This window comes from Monomorium pharaonis, chromosome 1 (assembly GCF_013373865.1).
Source record: "Monomorium pharaonis isolate MP-MQ-018 chromosome 1, ASM1337386v2, whole genome shotgun sequence".
Taxonomy (NCBI): domain Eukaryota; kingdom Metazoa; phylum Arthropoda; class Insecta; order Hymenoptera; family Formicidae; genus Monomorium; species Monomorium pharaonis.
The window spans coordinates 40,593,913-40,606,569 of record NC_050467.1 but is presented as its reverse complement, the minus strand read 5'-3'; the positions used below and the strand labels follow the sequence as shown (position 1 = coordinate 40,606,569).

Here is a 12,657-nt window from a genome sequence, read left to right as displayed (position 1 = left end):
TTTCTACAAAGCCCGCGAAATCTGTACGGATTTTCGTATTGGGTGCGAGCAGAAAGATAAATGGTTGGGGGGTATATTTAGGTATTCATACAGCATATCTGCATTTAGCGCTAAATGTGATGCATGCGCATCTACGAATGAACATCTATGTTATCGGGTTCTCGTGTGACTGCGCCCGAAGTTTCTATATCTATCAGAAAAGACGGGCACGACTAACGTCAATCGGCTTTCAGCGAATATCGCCCTAATTGATGTCAATTATTGCGAATTAGTATCCTTGTCGTCGGTCGAGTCTGCCGTCAGTCACTCGACGTCGATCATCGAAACCCATGGAACAGACTGCTCGCCTAATACTCGGAGAAATCGGAGGAGTTGCTCGCTCTCGAAGCTGATTTATGCTTGACGTTATTACTGTTATTTTCGTCGACATATATACAATAGCAACCGAGTCAAATAAACCCATTGAATTCGTCGTGGGCATCTCGTCAAAAGGACGTAATCATCACATAAACAATGGCACGAATCTAACATTCGCTAGAGATGCGCTTTAGTGAATTAACTATTAAGCAACTTCGCTCATTTCTCCAAGAGAAATGTATTCCGTACGCGATCGCAACGAGTTTTGATACGAAACAATCGACACTTTCGACAAGGCTCGATCTCGATCGATTTTTCTTTTTTTTTTTTTTACATCCTCGACAAACGCGAGTGTTGTATTCGAGTTCGCCCAGGCATTGTTGCCCGGACGCAACAATCGCAACACGTATTCTCTCTCATACGGCCGGCGCAACACTCGGCGTAAAACTGAAAATACGCGCGGGAGTTTGGCGTGAGTTTTTCACAGTGTGCATTCGGCGAAATGTCATCTCGGTAACAAAATCTGGTTAAATCTGATATATCCCGGTCGAATAAGTGAGCAGATAAATCCTTTGGTCCGCGTCACAATCGAAATTTTTGCAGTATATAATATTCCATCAGCACGGTTACGCGCGATTTATTATTGACCGAAACGCAGACGCGAAATTTCCCGTGGATTTACCACGCGCGATAGTTTTCGACATGCGTGCTTGGTCAACCACCGTTTTGCCGTGCGACCTGCATCGAAAATGTATCATCCCCTCTCATATTTCACGATACGAAATGTTTCGAACACGACGCAAGACCGGCATCTAATCGCCGTATGTGGCAATATCCGTGTTGGAGCGGCGATAAGAGTGCTGAATCAAATATATGGAGTAACCGATACGGCCGAGTCTTATCTAGGCGAACGAGTCATTGATTTATCATGCGTCGAGTACTCGCGCTCCGTACGATAATAACCGATAACGAGTTGGTAGGTAAATTTCTAGGTAACGGCTCGATGATATCAGCTTTCGTTTCTGTTGGCACATCGCAATTTTCATGTGTTATCGTGAATCAGCGGCGTAAAGCTACACGGCCGATGCCACGTCATCGTGTGCGTATAAGCGTTAATAAGAAATTTGAAAAATGCAAGTGCATATACGCACTGCAGAAACGCCGAGCGATCGCACGGCCTCGACTCTCGAAGGTTAATTTAATGACACTGTTCTTAATGTACAAATATATACTAAATACACTTACCGGGACGAGATGCTGGAATGATTAATGCTTCGGGTTATTATCGTCGGTTTGGACCGCAAATAACGCTATGTCGTTTAATCTGAAACGGAACAGATAAATGTGTTTTCAGTTTTGTACATTAATGAAATATATACATTAAATACGTATGGACTAAATTTTCAGTATCAATTTATACTATAGTATTCGTGTCTCTTGCATCGCTGGGACATATCGATAGTATTTTTGACTGGCCGCATTGCATACGGGATTTTATATGCATCACGATTGTTGATTAAACAACTCAATTTATTTTTGTCAATTTAAGTGTGTTATAACTGCTGTTTCTCTCTCGTTTCGTTTTTTTTTTTTTTTTTTGTAATCTTTCACGTGTATCATTTATACATATTTCAAATATTTTTCAAACTAGTTACATACAGTTTAAACCATGATGTGCGAATATTAATCACGAGATGTATTCGACTAAAAAATGTCTAGTACAATTATAGATTCTGAAAAAATATTAATAAATGCTAACATACAGATTTTCGCTGCTGTATTATAGTCGAGAAAACACTTGAACAACGCTCGCTTTCTTCCTTCAGGTACGATCGATCAAGCATGTGACTCGGTCACGAAACGCACGCGAAACATTTTCTCGCTTTAAATCATAAGAATAAGCAAATTCTCTACGAATGTACTTTTTTGATTTCTGTATCGTAACAAAATTCTAGAAAATATGAAAAAAATGCGTAGTATTTATTCATCATGATTAAGTGAAGCAAGTATATTTGTAGATGTAATTCCTAAGCGCATATATGTTATATCATTACAAACACAGCTTTTAAGTAGCAAAACATGAACATTGCACATAATAACGGTGAACGCAAGATGTAATCGTATTATATTTTGTAATTAAATAATAAAATATCCCACAGCAGCTAATTAGCACTTAATAGCGAGATGGATTAAAATACGTTTATGAATATCGGACGTGTATTGTTACGACAAAATTATGTCCGCGCTGATCCAGAACAAATTAATGCTCCAAGCTCATCGTTTTTGTTTTTAAAAGTAGTCCATAAATAATAACTTTACTGGCATCGATAACATTAAATATTCAAAATTAATGTGATAACATAATTTTTTTGCTACACTGAAGAAAACAGTCAAAATATTCAGAAGAAAATGTTACTTGTGACGTTTTCTTCGATCTGATTTATTAATTATAAAAAAAATTTGATTGTAATAACGAAATACATATTTCTGTAAAATATACTTTATTTTCATATTAATTAATATTTGCTAAAAATAAATTTTATTTCGATGTATTTAAATAATTTATTTCAGTAAAATAAACATTATAGCTCACAAATATATTTTTAAGTATTCTTCTTAAGTATTTTTTTATTACAGTGAAACAAAATAACCATGCAAAAAATACAAACTTTATCTGCTGCTAAAAAATAGAAATAAATGGATATACAAATGCGTTAACATAAATGTATATACAAATAGGTGTATATTTTCATACTGATATAAAATATCTATATTAAAGGAAAGTAACTCAATATATATACATATCAGCAAATTAGTTTCTGCATTTTTTTTTTATAACGCACTTTATCAATGTGTTTATTTTTTTATGATTGTAATAAATTTAAAAAATGTAAGCCTATAGCATAAAAAATGCATTCATAGAGCAAAAAGGAATGATAAAAAGAGGGATTTATAAAAGAATATTAAATAAATTTATCAAAAAATCATAAATTCAGTGCAAAAAAAAAAAGATTTAAATTGGCGGAATTTTCTGCAGCGTAACGAAGGTCTACGCATAGACAAAGTGAATTGCTGCGTATCGAAGGCAATATTGATAAATCTGTGCGATAGTTACGGCGAAGCGTGACTCGTAAAATAAAGAATAAAAAGAAGGCGGAAGTTACAGATTGAAGTTACAGATTGAGGGCCGAATTTCAGTGGTGGTCGCGACGACGCAGACAACGGTTAGTAAGGCGGATAAAGAATTTGGAATTCGATTCGACGATCGTGTAAGTTTCCATGCGAACGAGCATGCCGACGGTATACGGCTCGGGATTCGCTTCCATATACGTGAGGCAGGTTCAGCAACGTTTCAAGGAGGACCGCGGATCTTATTGAAAGTTCCAGCCCGTAAAGTCGGTCCCCGTTGACTGGCCTGGATACATGCTAGCGAAATCCCAGTTCTTCTATATAACTGGAACAGGTAAAACCGAGAACAGCCCTCTCCTTTCTTCCATATCTTTCTTCTCCGGGAGCGACGATCGAGTTGCGATAAGGTTTGAAACGCATTGCTAACAAGTTCGCGAATCTTACTCAAGTACTTTCGCTACTCTGTATTTGAACAACTCGTTTAAGTGTCAGTCGTTTTAGCTTCTTTTATTAAGTTTTTTATTATGTATACAAGTCGCGACAAGCATTACATAATTGTGCTATTTCTTGATATCCTGATTTTAATCTTCGTATCCGTTCTGTCTTCTTAATAAATAAATAATATTTTTGAATAAACAGATTAACTTTCTAATAATTATATTTCTCTCTCGTAAAATATATATACTACAATTATATTATATATGCAAATTTAGATCATTTATATAACAAATTAATCTGCATCGATACCTGCGGCAGATCTCTTAATGCTTTTTTAATTTGTTATTAAACGTCAGAAAATTTGATCTCTTAAAACTAATTATATTCCAAAATCAATTTCTCGTTCTAAAGAAAAACAATATAAGAAAAATAGCTATCCATTTCTTTCTTACTTTCCAGATCTTCAATCTAAAAATAGCTGACGAAATCAATGGCACAATTTTTAAAAATAAAACCGAACGTACGTTTCACAGCGTGTACTACTATGTGTGCCATATTGTTATAAAATTGCGGAAAAGGATTAGAAGTTAATCAGATTTTTGCTACGGAAAAATTTTCTCGAATTGACCGAAGCAGTAATAAATAGAATATATGACACGAGGTACTTATTCCACTCCATCATACTTTCGCCATCGTAGCGCACAGTGCTCTAAAAGCCTTGGTAGCTATCGATTTTACGATTTAGGCAAAATTCATTCTGTCCCAACGACGCTGGGTATATTTGCGCGATCGGGCATGCGCCATATAAATAAGGTCGGATCGATAAGCCATGCGGAGAGAAAACGAGGAAGAATGGAAAGCGCATGAGAAGCGCGATCACGGCGGCGGAAGTAGACGCCGGCATTTCCTCTCTGCAGTTCCTTTACGCGTATGTTATAGTGCGTCGCCCGGATGACAAGAAAATCTCCGGTATCGCGATTTTATTTCAGTCAGACGTTAACGCGTAGGAAATCCGCGGAACGTAAGGGCGTCACGACGTCAAATAATCCTCGGGAAGTAATTTATTTCCACGAAATCTGTGCAACCGCGAAAAGAAAAAGAAATAGAAGAGAGAGAAAGAAGGAGAAAGAATATGCTGCGGAGATAGATACATACTCCGTGGGTCATCCCCGGCGGAAACGGACGAGTTTATATGAATGAGACCGCGAGTATTGGTAATCCCGAAGATTGAGTTTGCATTGAAGTTTCCAAGTCGTTCTCTCGGTTCGGCAATTTCTTTCCCCCTTTTTTTTTCCTTTCTATCGGCGCCGACGCGAGCGCTGGAATGGAATTAACGAATCCAGGGGCACGAATAGAGTGGCGTCGCTGAAAGTTCGATCTTTGACGATCGGTAGATACGATACGCGATCTTAATCGTGTCTCGAACGAACTCGTCGGAAAGTTCTATCAGGGAAGCTTCGTTCTCGGTTTCCAGTATCGCTTCACCTCCCGTAACCAATACGCGAACTCCGAGAGTAGTATCTATCTCTCATGCGAATGTATAATTTGTCTCTATCATAGATGACAAGGTGCATGGAATTACGGTTTCCATTTATATCTTATTGAATCATTCTGCTTGAATCATCAATATTTTAAATTGAACACCTATAACATTTTCATTTGCCAATATGTTTAATCAATTCTACATTCAGAATTATAAAATATCTAATACTTAAATAGATATTTGTGCAACTATGCAGCTAATTGCCCGTAAGTGCGGGATATGGATGCACAAGCCGAAGGCAAGTGCGTTCACCCGTGCGGGCGAACAATAGCCAATCCGTACATGTTGCACACAATTTTTTTTTTTTTGTTACATGTGGGCCGAAATTTTGGTCCTTTAGTGTGAAGTGATAGGCGAGAAAAGAACCACCTTCGGTGCACAGATAGCAAAAATGTTATTTATAAAAATGTAATGCGTAATGTGACACTGCATAATAAATATAAAAAAGAAATATTGTGGTAATAAAAAGATGTATCTTTACAAAGTTTTAATGCTTAAAAATAAAAATGCTTTTTATTATAACAAATGTCGATTTTTGTAAAGGGGCAAATTAACACCATTGTAGAACTATGGGCTACTAAACAATGATTCTATAAGTAATTATTACACGGAGAAAATTTTACAGTAAAAATTAATACATGTGTATGATAGGAGCTGCGGACCATAAGAAGAAATTTTAGAGAAGTGTACCATAAGTAGTGTAAATACTACTATACGGATTTGATGACAAACATAGTAAAAATTGTCATAATTTCTTCCTTGGTGCACGCTTACTATTTACCATAGTAATTTTTACTATAAAATTTTCTCCGTGTAGAATTTCTCATCTAATAACGGAGATATTACAAGTGGCCAATAATACTACACACATACATTTTCTTCTCCACTAAATTTATTTTCTCCGATTAAAACCAAATATTTCGAAATATTTCTCGATACACATGAAATATCTGTCTGCAATAGGAACAGATTTTATCGCGGATCTGATTGCACCGTTACCGGATACTGCACTGTTTTTTTGTACTATCAAACATTCACAATGTGCAATACACTGTAAAAATATATATTTTTTTTATTTACAGAGAGACGAATGTGCACCTAAAAATTCTTTTTAAGTTTTTTAAAATGTAATTGTTGTGCACTTAAAAAGCAATGTCACAGCTAGTTTCTAGCTAATTGTTTATTTTAACTTGTCTTTTATCGCGCGCGTTAAACTCGATAGATTTTTATTTTATTTCAGGTTTAAAGATCAAACTTTATAATATGAAAGAATAACGGATTTTTATTTCTTACCTCTCGTGTACAAAGTGATGTATTAAAAAAAATATTTCAATACAATGCATCAAATTTTTATTGACAATCAGAGTTAAAATAAAAAGAGTAAGAATATTGACGAATTCAAATAACGCAAAAATGTGCTGTTTTTTTATTTCGCGTAATCGCCTTGTTAATTTCAGGCGCGTCAAATCAATTTTCTGCCGTTTAATGGACATGTGCTACGTAGCACGCTTCAAAACTAACGCAGCGGCAGTCACTGTATTGAAAAAAAAGTAAAGAACGATACAAACTCAATTAACTTTACACAGAAACATTCACAGAAAGTTCTTTTTTTTGTATATAAAGCGAGTTGTACAAACGGAACGGCTAGGGGCTGCGCTTCATTCTCGACTTCCGCCTACATAGTAAAAATTTTTGCTAGCCATAAAGCTCTTGCGATATAGCTTGCAATATGTGCAAATTGTCCCTAAATAAAAAGTGTACCATAGGAATGGCACGAGAGCGTGACGGTGCGGTACAGGCTGTCAGTCAGATCGATCTCCCGTACGCGCGATTTTACGCCAGAACCGATTTGATTTACTGCCAGAACTTTATAAAGTCGTGCTTACGAGATCCGATTTGCAGAAAGGAAAAATTATTCACTTTGCAGGACATTTAATTAAATCAAAAAATAATTTAGCAGTACTTGGTAATCCTTCCGATTATCAGCGATATCATCTCACGGTGTGATTTACTAACTGTGATGAACATTTTTCACGCTTTCAATTTATTTCAAGTCTCTAATTAGAAGCTCTTGTAAACGATGCAAACTTCAGCGTTCTTATTTAGATATTCTGACCTAATTCGAGCTGGAGAGCACGCATCAGAAATATAATTTTACACGATGTAAAATTAACAGTTTTCAATCCAGACAACAAATTCAATAGAAACTGTATACAATGATGGCCTATTTCGATCAGAAAATACTTCATCAAGTTTGTTGGTAACCTTAGAATTTTTTTTCTTATTAATAATTTAATGAAAGACTTATTGCCATATTATTGCTCCAACATTAAGTTAAACACAATTAAAATTCTATTAAAGTGAATTTTAAATTCATTAAAAAATAAAATTGTATTGTTTATTCACCTTCTAGAAATTTAAAATCTATATTAAAAGTCTTTAATTTTTTATTTGTACGTAATTTAAAAGTTATTTGAAGAAATAATTACATTTAATATTATACTTTTTCTAGACAATTAAAAATATCGTAACTTTCAGTGTGTAAATATCTTTAAATATTTTAAAGAACTTGAAAAGCGCTCTCTCTCTCTCTCTCTCTCTCTCTCTTCCTCCCTCCCTCCCTCCCTCTCACACATCATAAGAATACTGACACATTTTAGGTTGATTAAGAACAAGTTTCATCGCTTTGAAACTTAATTAAAGTCAAAAGTAATTTTCGCCGAGTCGATATTCGGCTAGAAATAAATTAAACGTCAGCTAATTCAGTGGAATTCTTTTAACTGCATTTTAAATTACGAAACTTCGATGACCAAACGTGACAAAACTGCTTTTATCTAGGCTTTCTATTTGAAAGATTTGGGTACTTTGCAATTTTTAGTTTTATCAAAAATATAACTAGAAATAGTAATCAAATAAAACAGAATAATAATAAATTTATTCAAATTATATAAATATTTATTAGATATATATTTTTATTTAAATAGATGTTTTAATTAATACAATGAAAGTATTTATGTAATTTTTATACATTAAAACTTTACAAATTTATTGGTATGCACAAATGTACCAACCTTATAAGAAAAGTCATTTTACATTATAATCATATTATAACCAATTCATTCTCATAATTTTTCTCGATATAAAGCCACAATAAGTATATAAAACAAAGCAAAAATAAAGCAAAGATTATTACAAGTAATCAAATAAATATGGAGATAATCAATGTATGTTAAAAGCTTTAAACAATAAATTGTTTATACAACAAACAAATAGCAATGAGATTGTTTAAATCGCATGTGCAAGATATCGTATAATAAAATCGCAATTGGTGTATCTATTACTTCTTCAAAACTCTAAAGTTATGATAATAATTTCACGATTTTTTCACTATTTAGAAAACTAAAGTCAGAATATATAGAAACAGAACAATCTCAACTTACATATCTGAAAAATCCCATTTTTACAAAGCGAAATATCTTCCTGGTTGAAATATATAATTTATCTTGCTCGTGAAATTTGCTTAAAAACCATACTGTTATTTTGTACAAAAGAGCATAATGTTTGAACGTTTTTCTTTTTGAACGAAATTCGCAGAGACGACTTTGACCTACGACGTGGAAGTAAGTGCCCAACTGGCGAACTACACTGACGTCGTTCATGGACTTATTGGAAGATACCAAGATATATACTCTCTCTTCTGAACATACGCGGAATATGTGGTAACTTAGAGTTGACGTTTCAAAAAGCACCTTTGAGTGCGAGATAAATTTTTCTACCTTCTGCTTTCAAATCGGTCACCCTGCACAAAAAATCATTTAACTCACAGTATATAATAAGAAAAATTAATTTTTCCATTTTATTATTCTATTATTCTTGTGTTTTTTATTTCGCCTATTTTTCTTCTGAATTTCATTCTCTTAATCTCATGTCATTATTACAAAAGAAAAATGAGTTAACAAGTAATAAATGTTACTTCTATTATATTTCTACTTTATTATAAGTACATAATTAGAAAAAAAAACTGTTTTTCTGTTACAATACTTAAAAATTTGGTTAAATATAATTTTGAAAATAATTATATTGATTATCAAAATAATTAAACATTCAAGCTGATTGCTAGCATGTCGAAACTTTCTGCAACATTATCTTCATGTTACATAATTATTTTCAGCTTATATCCAGCAAAACTTTTATATACTTGAATAAAATTGTTATTTTTATCTATTTGTATAATTATAATTTTTTTTATATCGAATTTTCAACGCATAAAATAATTGCTTCTATTTCAAAATTCACACGATATGCATCAAAAACATTACCACACAAAATTTTGGCACAGTAAAATGATCTGGCGCTATTCAACAGTAATAATAATCGAAAATTGAGATTTCCTCAATGTCGCCGTATCACGATTCACCACAATTCGTTTCATTAGCGCAGACAATAAGCCGATTTTGTAGAAATAATCGTGAAAATGTTAAAGCAACAATCCTCAATTCTCACGTACATAGCTATTCCATGTAATTAGTGCAGTAAAAACGTTCGAAAGACGTAAAGAGAGAACGAGCCTAACAATATCATGTCTCTTCGTTGTAACGATCGATTGACCAACGTGAATCAGGGTGTTCTAGCTTCGTTCGTTTATCCATATCTTCAGCTCTGACATCCAAACGCAAAACATCAATGGGTTCCTGTCATACACACGATTGCAGATTCAATAAGCTGCTTCGATGAAGAAGAAGTGACGTATCTATCGACACACGAGAACAACGCGATATTGCTGACTATGCGGAAAACTATATTATGCACCGAATAATCTTGGCGCGTAATATCGGAAGATATCGAAACGCATAAGTAGAATTATCCCCTTTTACAATGAATCTGTATTGACTTTATATCATGGCGATTGCAACGCACACCGCAAAAAAAGTCATTTTTAGAATAATTGAAGAATAATTGAGAGAGAGAGAGAGAGAGAGAGAGAGAGAGAGAGAGAGAGAGAGAGAATTAATTTTTTTATTCTATTAACAAATATTGATCAATAATGTGTGTATGTGTGTGTGTGTGTATGTGTGTAAGAAATTCTATTAATTTATTTTTAAAAGTTTTTAATATTATATTACATATATTTATATACATGTGTGTGTGTATGTGTGTGTGTAACAGCTTGACAAAACTAAATTTATTAATCCTGTTCTGCTCGGCTTTTTTATCTACAAATAGCTTCATTTTCTTACTAATATTTTATTTAAAAGCTTTTTCTCTGACTTTTGATGACTATTAGTATAAAACTTATTTCTGTAAAAATTCATTTACTTTTTAAAACTTTCTTTGACCCAAATGATATAATCATGCAGTAAATTTGAATAGAACAGCAGAGTTGAAATACCACTGTACAAGTCTAGCATATATACTAAAAAAAAAATTAATATTAACTTAACAAAATATATCACACAGACTTCATTTGATAAATATTACGTTATCGTATGTTTCATTTTTGTTTCCAAAGTTATAATCCGCGAATATACAGACATTGTGCGCGACCGCAGTCCATGCGTAATTGATGCAGTCATGATATTTACTGCGAGATCACAGCCGCGATTAGAGATGAGCGGGGGCATTCGCATGCTGTTTACACCAGATTTCGCGGTCATTCATGGCCTCGCGCGGCAAAGCACATTTTGGCACGCTTTCAAAGTGTAACACACAGAGAGTAAGCGATTCGCATACTTTCCGCGAGTTATCCGCGTCTGTTGCGCTAGTACGCGGCAACCACCTGACAGATCATTCGTCATACAGGAGCGAACGAGGAATTTCCTCTCTCCCTCACCCTTTTTACCTCGCGAGCAGTCCCATATCCGTCGTGTAAATGTCACCGGGAATTGGCGTCGTCTCCTTGTCATCGTCGCGTCTACCGTGTATACGTTTCCCTTCCCATCTCACTACGCCGCTCGCGCGTAAGGGAATGCACGACCAGATTCCAACGATCCCGCTCATTAAGGAAGGCGCGACCGTCCCAATTTAGTTCGCGTCGGTGGGCTCCCACACACGCGTGGCTCTCGCTCTTATTTTTAGCTACGATTCGCTCTGTCGTCAAGACGTTAATGACAACAGCTGGACCGTGACGACAGGCGGAAGTTTGTGCGCCTTGTGACGTTCCGTGAGAAATCTCGGAGGAAAGAGAATCCACGTCGCGTGGAGGCAGAGATAAGAAAATGAATTTTGAAGGAATTACGTTTCGAATGGGGGGGGTACTCGTGCATACAGCGTGTGTTTCGCTTCTCCGAAACCCCTCGGGTGAAGAAGGATGGGCGGAAGAGTAGAACTTGAGGGATCGGTGTCCGCTCCGTAACTTTCCTAGCGACGGAACATGAAGTTGCAGAAGCCTAGTTCTCGAGCGATTGACTCGACGCTTTCTCGTGTCGCGAGCACCTGGTCGAAGGAAGCGAGTGTCACCGGGGGAGGGAAAGGTGCGGAGTTTAAAAGTAATTTACAGATGGAGGGCCGGGTTAAGGTAAATAAACAAGATTGCTTCGTAAAGTTCCCCACGGATGAGGGATGGCCCTCGCCTACTGTAACGATCACGGGCGTAAACGTGAAATTCGCTAGATAATGGTATATATCGCGTGTACCCGATGCCACTGTGAATGTAGGTCGAAAGATCATAAGTCCCGCCCGAAGAATTAAGCTCGAGGAACATTACGGACACGGGCCAGGCCCGGCTCCCAGTGAGAAATTGCGGGCGAGATAATATTGGAAGTATAAAGCTTCCCCAACGGTTTCCCGCATCGCGAACCGACGCTTTTTGCCGGCGGTGGCGATTCGTTATCGCGAGACAAGTATCACGGCGATACTTTATATCGCGCAAACCAGCGTTATCCGAGATTTACCGTTATTACGACCGTCGCAGATGCCGAACATTTCGCGGCACGCAGGTATTATTACTCAACTTACCGGCCACTCTCTCGCGAATTAAACCTATTAATACAAGGGGCTGCGTCTGCAATAAGTTTTGGCAGACGGAATGGATTAACAGAGATTACAGCGAATATTATTTAAGTAGACTATTACTTTACACTCCGACCGCTAATTCCTGTCTAAACGATACTCAGATTTTCTTATTAATGATAACGTACAAAATTTGTTAAGTCTTTTAAGAAAAGGTGGCTTAAAATAATCTCCTTCCGTTT

At 35.7% G+C, this 12,657-nt stretch overlaps 1 protein-coding gene and 1 long non-coding RNA gene across 5 annotated transcripts in view; one reads left to right on the top strand and one right to left on the bottom strand.

The window, feature by feature from the left end:
• Positions 1–12,657, top strand: part of LOC118646360 — a 179,341-nt gene that overhangs the window by 107,697 nt on the left and 58,987 nt on the right. The window lies entirely within an intron of this gene.
• The window catches only part of LOC105837447, a 220,657-nt gene that overhangs the window by 160,390 nt on the left and 47,610 nt on the right, over positions 1–12,657 (bottom strand). For all 4 annotated transcript variants that reach the window (XM_036288060.1, XM_036288098.1, XM_036288011.1 and 1 more), the window contains one exon: positions 1,603–1,681. The gene's annotated coding sequence lies outside the window, so the exon portion shown is untranslated. The remainder of the gene's footprint in view (positions 1–1,602; positions 1,682–12,657) is intronic.